Genomic DNA, 12270 nt, shown 5'->3' with positions numbered 1-12270 from the left:
TTTACTGTTTGGTTCACTCTCAGCGCTCTCATATCGAAACACTCTAAAAACCCACTGTACACTGCACAGACAGGCAGACAGACAGACAGACAGACAGACAGACAGACAGACAGACAGACAGTCAGTCAGACAGACAGACAGTCAGACAGACAGACAGATAGTCAGACAGGCAGACAGACAGACAGACAGGCAGACAGACAGACAGACAGACAGTCAGTCAGACAGACAGACAGTCAGACAGACAGACAGTCAGTCAGACAGACAGACAGTCAGTCAGACAGTCAGACAGTCAGACAGACAGACAGTCAGTCAGACAGTCAGACAGTCAGACAGACAGTCAGACAGTCAGACAGTCAGACAGACAGACAGACAGTCAGTCAGACAGACAGACAGACAGGCAGACAGTCAGACAGTCAGACAGTCAGACAGACAGACAGTCAGTCAGACAGACAGTCAGACAGACAGACAGTCAGACAGTCAGACAGTCAGACAGACAGACAGACAGTCAGTCAGACAGACAGACAGACAGACAGACAGGCAGACAGACAGACAGGCAGACAGTCAGACAGACAGACAGTCAGACAGACAGACAGACAGACAGACAGGCAGACAGACAGACAGGCAGACAGTCAGACAGTCAGACAGACAGACAGTCAGACAGACAGACAGACAGACAGACAGGCAGACAGGTGTTTCCCTCAGGAGCTGCTGCGGAACAAACACAGAGCTAACAGAGAGGAGACTGGACAGTTGGCAGGTGGCCTGGAACACGACTCCAAATGAATGCTAATGTCATGCCGTAACTGCTGGATGTATAAATAAGCAACTGTTCCATATCAACTTAAAAGGTGATTGTCAATGTTGCTTTCAAAACTTGTTTCTGCTGCCCCCAGGTGGCCAAAAAATCAATTTTCGCAGGTTTAACCTAAATTACTTTCATGCAGGAATAAGACTAAAGGGTAATGCTGTCTCTGCATAGCTATGTGCCCCCTTCTAGCCACTTTCTATTCCTCGACCACTCAGCTACTTCTCACCACTACACTTGAGGATGGCTGACAGTGAAACCCTGTTCACCTCATCGAGCAGCGTCACACATTTCAATGACACCAGCTGCACACATCGGATGCAGCGTACAGGTAGAAGTAGTAGTCAAGGTACAGCAGCAGAGATGTGCCCATTTCGGGCGCAAAGGAGGGAGCAGCGTGATGTTGAGCCACAAACTCTGCAAAGGGAGGAGGTTGGGGTGATGAAGATGATGAAGAAGGTCCCTTAACCTTATCAAAGCCATTTGAACCCAAACCGCATTCTTTCCCTAAACCTAACCAAACCTTAACAACAGCGCTGTCACATCACGAGAGGGTTTATTTTTGAAACGGAAATTTGTAACCCCACCTCAAACTTGTACTTACGGACAGTACTTGAGTAAATGTGCGCAGTTCCATTCCACTACTGCCTCAGGTATTACTAAACAGTAATACCTGAGGTTGACAGGAATGTCATTAGCCATACACCAAAGTATTGGATAAAGTGCAATGGTGACCTGATGATGGTGCTAGGGGAAAAGTGAGGGGGTTCACCAAGGATCTCAAATCCATCCTGTAGGGAACATAAAGGTCTTTACAAACTTCCATGGCAATTCATCCAACAATTGCAGAGATATTTCAGTCTAGACCAAAGTGGAGAGATGATGTCCGACTGACATTGCCATCCTTACAGCTGCACTGCAAGCGTGGCTAAAAAAAACTGAGAATTTAAATTAAATATTGCGCTGCAGTCATATCCATGTTAATTTACCATTGCTTAAAAACTGATAAAATCTCAAGAAAATATTGCAATTTGGCATTATTTGTTTGGCAAAGTAAATGCCAGTAAATGTATTGTGTTGTGAAATTTGTAATAAATCTTTTAAAGCTTAGCTGTGTTTACTATTCCCTCTATCTGTTTAAATTGTGCCAAAATGCTGCCAGCGGTGATAAGGGCTGAACTAAACTACATTAGGGCAGGCTCCTGTGTAGCAACACCATCTGTCTGTCTCTATCGCTCTCACACACATTTCTTTCTCCTCCTCCTCGCTGCACAGAGGTGCTGCTGTCTCTTCCTCTTTTCACTAACTTCCTCCCTTCGCTGAAAGGCAGATGCCCAAAATCAATTGCATTCACTCAATTTATATCAGCTCAAGTCAACACGGCTGAATGAAATGGAGGGAATGGAGGCTAAACAGCTGCAACGCTCTACTCATCAATAACACAACTGATAGACATCAAGCACAATGAAAGGGCACAGAAAATAAACATTACTGTTGAATCATAGATAACAGTATACTTCATTCTGTGAACAGCACTGAGGCAATTCAAATCAGACCGTTATGTATACTATCTCCTCCACTAGCGGCAGCTCCTGTCCTACAAGTGAACCCCACTGCAGTGACATTATCATTTCAGCCCGCTGGCCTGGAGGAATTGCATGTGATACACTGTAAGGAGGAAAGAAACTTCTCACAGTCGAGAATTCAGACTTGCTGTGAATTTATTTTTACCCAGAGAATAAGAGCCTTGACTGAAAATACTTATCAAACAAAAGAACGCTTTAGGCAAATTTTAATGAGGCTTCTGGGAGATCCTTAAAGTAAATATCCTTGCATTAGTTATGTCTTCAATAAGTCACTGTTGTGTAGAGGGATAAATGTATTATTCCATTAATAACTACTGTTTCATCCATTTGTGGCTGGTTAATGTCCCATAACATTTTTGAGTAAGAAAATAAGGAAAATAAATAGATGAATGTCTATATCAATGACTCACCTGCTCATGTAATATTGAATAATTTGACAATTGAGCAAAATATCCTTATCACAACGAGCCGTATAATTATGTGACGCTAAATGAAGCGCGTTTGAACTAATTCAGAACACCGGTTCCTCCTCAAAGTGACAAGTGTTACAGAAAGCAAACTCCATTTTGCCTTTAAAATATTCATAGTCATAATGTAGTGGCAAACACAAACAGCTGACGCAAGTGTTTGCTCAGGGATATTGGGCTGGGAAGGGAGCAGCATCTTCCCTCACGGGAGGGAGAAATTCAATTGAAGGATTTGGAGAAAATCCTGTCGGGTGAACTGTGCCTGTTGCAGTGTTCTCCAGCATCCTGTTGTTTCCCTCTGGGCTCTGTGTGTGTGTGTGTGTGTGTGTGCATGTTTGTCAGAGACTGTGAGGTGAGGGGGCGGGTTATAAAATCAAAGTTTTAAGTTTCCCAGACTTCGGAACTGTAAAGAGAAGTGAAAGTAACGATCTCCTCCATTGTGATTTTCATCTTCTTTTTCTCTGGTTGTGCAGTAGTGATGGAATAGATGACCACAAAGCTGTTATATTTGATGTTGAATATCACCACATTATTCAAACACATTCTGTACCTCAGAAGCAAGCCTGCAAGACAAAAATATCTTTAATGAACACCATGGAATGATATTTGATGTGACTCTTTCTTTGGATAACGAGCCCTTTCATACACTGCAAAACTACAATAACTGCAAGCACAGCATACACATCCCACAACCTCACAGTTGCTTCCAGATTCGGAGATCAGCTGATGATGATGCACTGTACAATCTCAAAAACCCTACACATTTAAGGTCACAATTATGTTGCGTGATTAGACCTCTATGTATGCTGGATTTATAGATTTTTACACATTTATATTGCCCTTTTCCAAATTCAGTCAACATCCAAGTCATAATTATTACCAGGAAAGTCAGACTTTTCATCACAGTTCACAGTTGCCTCATTAAAAGCTAATTTAATTCATCGAGAGGTAATGAACCTCAGTTCTGTTCCAGAAGTAAGAAAACGTCATTTAAATGTCACAGTGAGTCGAGTGCTTAGCCATGACAATGGACACGGAGGGTGAACGGCGTCGATCCTGAAATCACACAGTTCATTTTCTAATAGCCAGTGCTGTGGCTGTTCATCCTGGAACAGGGGTGGTAAACCGCACATTTGAGGCCAAAAGAAAGAAAGAGACAGGAGCCAGTGATGTGACATCTGCTTCAGCTTTCTAAAGTGTATACCGACCATGAAAAGTATTTCTTAAACCTTAAACAACCACCTGGAATCATACAACCATTCAGCTAGCCTCACGACAGTACACATTGTGGTGCAGACCAGTGTGACCTTCAATGCAAGTCCATCAAAATGAAAACACATCATCAGACCACGCTGTGTTCACCAAACATTTTGGGCTGGATAAAAGGTTGGATATTTAACCTTTTTTCTTCCAATTCTCTTCATTTCTTCCTCAGTGCATTCGTCTGTATGCTCTCTGCTCCTGAACTTGCTCCGAGTCGCCAGAACAGGAATATAATATATGGAAATTGAGATGGTGTGTTTGTCAGAGACGGGGACATTTGGAGAAATTGCTCCTTGAGAGGGAGGCATTCTGGATTTCTAAATTGGGCACTTTAAGCCCGAGAGGGTTAAATGAGGAATTAGACTTGAAGCCATTTTTTTGCTGGATTATATTTGTTCTCTTTTGAGAACTGGAAATGTATGGATTCATGGACGGGTGTGTTAAGGTCAAACGCAGATGGACTTGGACTGACCTAGAATCAGAACCCCTTCATTTAAAAGCTTTGCTCGTCTGTGAAGTGCCAAGTGCATTTGTGCCCAAGGATCCCTTAAATGTCTTCATGAAAAGGTCCTCCCCGCTTCCTTTGATCACATCATTATATCATCTAAAACTGCCCTGCTCTGAAAAGAAGAAATACAAACAGACATTTGACTTCCATTGGTCCCGTCGTCTTTCTGATCCTTTCTAACTGTGTCTCGGAGCTGGCCCGAGGCTTCAGAGAACTCTTTCTGCAGCTTAGTATTCATAGGAATTACGTCCAACGTGCAGGGCCAGTGCAGGAAGTAGTGCATCCTTCATGTAGTGAGGCGTGAGGCGGTGTGTTGGACGGGCGTGTAGCCAGTCTGACTTCCGTGCAGGTGAGCAGAGTACGTGTACCGTCACAGACCTGACGTTTGCTGTTCACATTTGCACATCTCAAAGTTAAATATAACCCTTAGCTGAAAAAACAGTGGTTCCCTAACTTAAACATCTTGTATGCTGGTTTTGTTTTACATTTCAGTTTTTACATGAGACATCGACAGCTGTGCGAGCATACAGTGCTACACCACGTGTTCAAGCCTCTGTATGCCATGAGCAATGTGCTGTCTGGACTCCGCATTAAAGGGTAGATTCCCATTTTCTGCAGCACAGAAACACTGCTGAGGGACTAAAAAGACTAACACTTGATTTGTCTGACTCCGACTGCTGAAGCTTCATGTTAGCTTCAAATAAACTTTGGATTATAATTTTACACAGAACAAGGACTATGGATCTTGTCCCCCATCACTTACATTGAAATGTCGCTTTAGAAAAGGGATCTCTTAATGGTCAATATGAACAGGAGGAATGATTACAGCAACATGTGCATATAGGCATCTGACGGTTGTTTTAAGGCAGTGTCCCACCGGGCGATACAGCGCAACGGTTTATGTTATTGTGAGTATAGATTTTATTAAGTCTACAAAGGTATGACAGCGACAACTGCCGGGTAAACCGCAGAAATCCCCTGTTCACATTACTGGGAGTAATCTGCCAAGTGCACATTCCTGCACTGACTGGCCAACGCAGCCCCTTGTGTTACAGCGAACGTTGAGCCAGGTTTAACTTCTTTGCTGGGTGACTGTTTTTTTGCAGGAGCCCTCTTCGACGGCTGCAGTGGTCTCAGTGTGATGAATGCCCCCCCCACACAGTGCCATCTACAGTCTAACAAAACGGATTGAAATCTATGGCACCTATTACTCTGTTGCAGCAGTGCCATTCCTTACTTTCATGTATAGCAGAGCTGTCCAGTCTACCCACAGTCCTCTGCTGCTGCCACTGAACAGCTTCTCCTGCATTTCGTATTCTGCCTGTTACCACGGCTTACAAAAGACACAGGATGCTAAGAACTTCTCAAACCTCCCCTTCTCGACAGACAGACAGCGAGGTGCCACCATGAGGTTTTCACGATCTGTTTTCTTCTCACACTTGTGTGTTCAAAGTAAACTGGTTCACAGGGACTCCAGACGTGCCTGCAGACGTGCGGGAGTTCCATCTAAAATCAGTGAAGGAAGTGGTCTGGTCTCAGCCGGAGCCAACACTGGGACAGGTGTATCCTGGCTGCCACCCAGTGGCTCAACTACAGCATCACATTTGTTTCAGCCATGTTTGGGCATAAAAAGCGTGAAGACTTTACAACTACTTTGCATCTCACACATACTAACAGACTTGAGCAGTTTAACTGATACAACACCGAACTCATCTCGTGTCCGGCTTCATGGCAACGCTGTACAAGTAAACACTGTATACATTTTAGAGGAACAATATACAAATATGTCACTAAAATGTTAAATCCTAAAGGGCTATGGGAATATTAAGGAAAGACCCCAGAGAAGCACAGTGACTGGGTTTCTGCAATACTGTGTGTACTGTGTTATTCGCATTAAAGTCTGAGATTGCTTTATTTGCCCCCATTGATGTAAATGCTATGACGCTCTTTTAAATCAAATAATTAATGTCAAACCAGAAGCCTAGTTGGAAGCCTGCAACTGCATCCTGCTTGAATTATTGCAGTTCCCAGTTTTCAGACCCAGAGAAAGGCTAGCGGTTTCCCCCTGTTTCCAGTCTTTATGCTAAGCTAACCGGCTGCTGGCTGTAACTTCATATTTACTGTAAAGACTTCAGAGTGGAATCAATCTTCTCATCTAACTCTCAGCAAGAAAACAGCAAAACTCCCAAAATGTCTAACTATTTCTTCAATAGAAAAGCTATGTTGTGCATGCACACAGTTTGAACACTCGGCCTCTTGGTGTTTGCTTTTCCCATACAAACGTGAGCATATAGTTCTCTAAATTAAGTAATTTCAATGCCCATCTACATCACTGAACTGTGTATGAACATGAGGTACAGTCTTTGAGCCTTTTAAACTGTCGTACTAAAGCAATATGTGACTGTGTAATATAACAGTAATATAAGTAATATAAAAGTAATTTTAATACCAAAGTTTTTGCCTTCAAAATACACTATTTTGTGACCACCAAATAGATGTTGCTAAAGAACATCCGTTTTCGATCCCGTTTTCCTCCCACTCCAAGTCCTGGAACTAAACCCACAATAAAACAAGGCAGCCCCGCACGCTGAGCAGCCTCCAGTGAATCCACAGATCCAGCCCTTTAGTTGTCCTCAGTCCCAGCTTGAATTAGCTCAGTCAACTCCCGTTCCTAGGAAAACCTGGAGTGTGTAATTTGTGCTGCTAAAACACTCACTGGCTACCAGCTGACCTCCATCAAGGGGCCGCCCAACACTGGAGCACGTCCCTGCTGACCCTGCATCCACAGATAAACAGTTCAGTCCATTAAAGTGGCCCCGTGGCAGCGCCTGTTAAAAATCTGTCAACCATTACTGGCTCTGTTTAGATTTAGGTTTTAACTCAGATTAAACACACGATTTGTGGAAATAGCTTGGAGCGACATATTAATGAGTAAATGACAGTTTTAAATGTATCCCAAGGTCAATTTCTAATTGCTTGTGAAGCTACAATCCTGTTTCAGGCTCTTTAGCAATTTATATGAAAATTAGACAAGGCCAAATCTTCTGAAGAAAGTTTGTGTGCTCATTTAGCTGAGTGTTTAGAAGTGTCAAACCAGCCAGCTCCAAACATACGGCGGGTGCATTGTTAAAGAACAATGGTAGCATTATCTTTAAGAACCAAACGTTCGCCTGGGTTGGGTTCTGAACAAACCTTTTGGTTGAGAGGCAGGATTTCTAACCACTGTATTGCAAGGTGAGCCAGGAAAATAGCTTGGCAAATGTTTCCTGAAGAGAAATCTAATTAGCAAAACACCGTTCACCTGTGTGAGCAGGGGCGGTGGACAGTGACAGCCCTCATTCAGACAGTACATTCTCCAAAAGCATAACTTAGCTACAAACACGCTGATATATAGTATGTGGATACTGGATTTTGATGTTTTGAATACCAGTATTTGTATTTGAGGGTTAGTTCTGACCAAGATATGTTCTGAGGCGGCCATTAGGCAGTTGAAAAATGAAAACAGCAACTACAACAGCAAGCAGCTGGAAGAGTTACTGTTGCCTTCCTATCGGCTTGAACCAGTCTGGCCATTCTCCTCTGACCTCCTTCATTAACAAGGCAGAACTCACACTGTTGCTCACTGGAGGAGACCAGGAGTTTCTGAAATAGTCGAAGTCACGGAGATCACATTTCTTCCCCATTCTGATGTCACTGTATGTCTGAACAACAACGTAGGTGGCCACTAAGTGTATATAAAATGCAGACTATAAAGGACTGTACTTGTATAGTCTTTCTAGTCTTCTGACCACTCAGTGCGCTTCACACACTACATATAACATTCACAGAACTGCTCATCAGTACAAAGAAACTAATTAATCATTCACACACACACACAGGAGCACTTTGGGGTTCAGTGTCTTTCCCAAGGACACTGCGACACGTGGACTGAGGGAAGCCAGGATCGAACCACCATCCTTCTGAGTGGTGGACGACCGGCTCTACCACTAAGCTGAAACTGCCCTGTTCTGTTCCAGCATTCTCAGGAGCACACGTAGTGTTGAGCTCCACCTGGCATAGCCTGCAGTATGGACAACCCCACCTTGGACCATCTTCCAGCTTTGGTCTATGAAATAAGCACTCAAGCTCATGAGGCTTCAGTAGAGAATCAAGGTTGTCAACTACTGTGCTGTCGAGTGCACGGCAGGAGGTGACTGTGACCAAAGTCGCAGAAAACATGACACAGGACACGACTGCTGTCAGGCGTATTTAGGTTATACAAAAAGGAGAAATGAGGGGACATGATTTATTATCATTCAGGTCATACAATTCACACGCAAATAAGCACCATGAAGACACAAAACTGTACATATTTAGTTTTACACTGGCAGGGAAACATGAAATACAAATGTATGTTTTCATTTACTGAGAGAAATCAGGGAATTTAACACACTGTAGATGCATGTCAAATTCCCATTTTAGAACTCATTCCATGCAATAGTACGTAGTCACAAAGCTGGGGAGGTAATGTATTTCAGAAGCATTTTTTGTTCTCTTTACATCCTGACAGCAATCAATAAAACAAAAGCTCTGAGGGAAAAAAATGAAACAAAATCTGGAATCTGCGGCTGTCGCAGGCCTGTAGTAAGGCCTACCTGTGCACACTCTGCACATGCACTCATTGCACATGAACATGTGTTTTGGTGAGTGGCTTTGGAGGGAGGCCTGCAGGGAGGGGGTGGGATTTTTTCAGTTGGATACTTTCAAAATCCAGCTGTCTCTTGCTAGTTTCTCCAACGTTACCTACGCTAGCTTTAAGGGAGATGCATCAAGGTGAATTAGTCCAGTCCACTGTTTTACATTTAATCTCTCTTTTCATTCATTTCATCTGCTAAAAAGGAGTTGTGAACCATTCAATTTAATATTATATTGTATTTGGATATAATGTTTTATTACTTTTAAGACAGAGTCAGTCAGTTACCAGGCTACTCTGCCCTAAAACCCTTGTCTCCTAACTGCGACTGCAGTATTGATCGGGTCTCGGCAGATCTCACATGTGTACAGTAACTGTCTCCACCTGAAAAACTGACTCGCACCAAGTGCAGTGTTGCAGCCGGCCAAGTGAGAGCAATCGAAATTAGAGACAGGAAACAGAACTCTTTGAGACAATAATGTCGAAGCTGCTGCTGTCATCAGTCAGATCCAGAAATGGTCAGGTTAGCTAGCGTTAGCAAATGAGCTAGCTAGCCAAAGTTAAGCACTTTTTGAGGCAAACCATCACAAGTTGCATAGCAGAGATCATGAATTTTCCTTAGCTCTCGTGTACATACGGTCATCACTTAGGATCCCTTGTACATTTTCAGAAGGTCCAAGCCTTTCTGCACACGTGAGCAAGGTTGAAACAGCTGCATGCAAATAAGATGCACTTGGTCTCTAGAAGTACTAGTGAGCATGCAGACGTGCGCAAAGGTACTTTCAACTGCGTGCAAAATTTGACTTTGGTGTACACTGTGCATGTGATGTCAAAGTGTAAAACTGTGTCATTGGTATGCAATGGTGTGGGTTCCAGTGTGGGATTTTGTGACAGATAATTCAAATCAAGAGTGATCTCAAGTAAGAGGCTTGTGTCTGGGCAGAGCGAACTGTGTGTTGTAGTAACCTGAGCTTCACTGTTGTGTGATTTTGCTTTGCTGTGGGAAATAACGGACCTGTCCTGTCGACTGCTGCGTGTTCCCGGGCTAAGCACGTTTCATTGTTTGCATCGGCCCCATGTCCGAGGTCTACAGACTAGTCCTTGGACTTGATGGCTCGGTCTGTGCTCTGACAGGCACTGTTAGCTGTGGGACCTTATACAGACCGGTGTGTGCCTCTCCAGATCCTGTCCAATCAGCTGAGTTTACCACAGGTGGACTCCGATCAAGCTGCAGAAACATCTCAGGTACGATCAGTGGAAACAGGACGCACCTGAGCTTGGCTCTGAGTGGCAGAGAGGCTGCGAGTACTTCTGTACATGTGATGTTTTCATTTTTATTTGTAATACATTTGCAAAGATTTTTCCCCTTGTCGTTATGCGGTATTGTTTGAAGAATTTTGAGGAAAATAATGAATTTAATCTGCTTTGGAATAAGGCTGAAACATAACTGATTGTGGACAAAGGTAAGCGCGGGGAATACTCTCCGGATGCGCTGTATATAAGATATGTCTATGTTATATATTCTGCTCAGACCTGCATGACATCTTTCACTGCTGGCTTTATGAGGCCATTGTTTATTTCATTAACAGGAAACCTCTTTTGGGCATTTTTAACTTGCCTGTTGTTCTATTGCAAAGACAGTATTTAATGTATTTAATGTTTGCTTTTTTTGTACAATCTAAAGTAAAACTGACTTGCAATTTGAATTTTTGCTATTTAGAGTAACAGACTAAGAATTAAAGCCAGGATCACCTATTACATTTATTGTCAGTCCACATTTCTGTGCTTTAGGTACCACAGTGCAAATGATCCTAAAGTGCATCATCATTAAGTCATCTAGTTAAAACACACACACACAAAGGTGTGTACGCCGGCTTCTCCTGTTTGTTCTGCAGCTCCACAAAGTATCTGCAGGTGCCCAGGCCTCTCTGGAACAGGCCCAAAAGTTCCCTTTTTCTGGGGAACAGTAATAGATAATACAACGGATGAAAAAGAAAGCAGTGAGACAAAAGTGAACCTGGAGTCCAGCAAAGTGACCGGAGACAGAGCAGTTGCCTGATGTAGAGAGTTAGGCAAAGTGGAGATGATGAAACATATGGTTGAGAAAGTTTCCAATCGAAATCTTTGAAGATCAAAATATTGGCTACATGCATGCAGTTTCATTCGTTTATTTATTTTTACAGTCAAGTCCTTTACTTTGTAATGTAGCAGGAGAAGCAACCATCGCTGCTGTAGTCACAAATCTAAGTGGGAGTGGAGCTGTGGTTTTTCTTTGCAGCTGACAGCATCTTCAGATCTCCTGTTGCACCCAGATAACATGCGCAGCAGTCTTGTGATGTCAGTTTCCGCAATGCAATTCAAACCTGAACTGGAAGGGGGAAAAGAAGAAAAAATCATTTACAAACACATTTAAAAGGAATTCCATGACAGCAAAATATAAAGTATACGATCCAGCTGAGATTTTGTTCCAGAAAAAAAATATGTGGTACATTAAAAACATCCTCGTAATGTACAGTATAAAAAAGTATTTCATAATGTAAAATTTAATCTCAGAATAACAGCATTTTAAAAATGTATCGTGTGCACAAATGTTGGAGGAACTGACCTACCTGAACATTTGCACAGTGTGTTTTACAATCAAACTGAATCCACTCTTGGACTGAAAAGCTCCTATAAACACTGCCCTCTGCTGGACACCTGGGGCATGTACACTGCTGTTTTACAAATTCTACTGTCATGTGAAAACCGCTTTATGTGAAAGATCTCCTTCTCCATAGGGGTCAAGAAGATTCTACATCACTGTGCCTTTAAAATCTTTCTAAAACAATCCATTCAAAAGACACCTACTGTTTTATTCCCTGGGGATTTTTGAAATCAAAACTCTCTGCAAAACAGTGATTATTATGCTTCTGCTAATTTAAATAATAAAACATCTACTACTGCCACTAAATAATGATGATGATATTGAC

The sequence above is a fragment of the Siniperca chuatsi genome, linkage group LG2, assembly GCF_020085105.1.
Source record: "Siniperca chuatsi isolate FFG_IHB_CAS linkage group LG2, ASM2008510v1, whole genome shotgun sequence".
Lineage (NCBI taxonomy): Eukaryota > Metazoa > Chordata > Actinopteri > Centrarchiformes > Sinipercidae > Siniperca > Siniperca chuatsi.
This window is presented reverse-complemented; position numbering follows the sequence as displayed.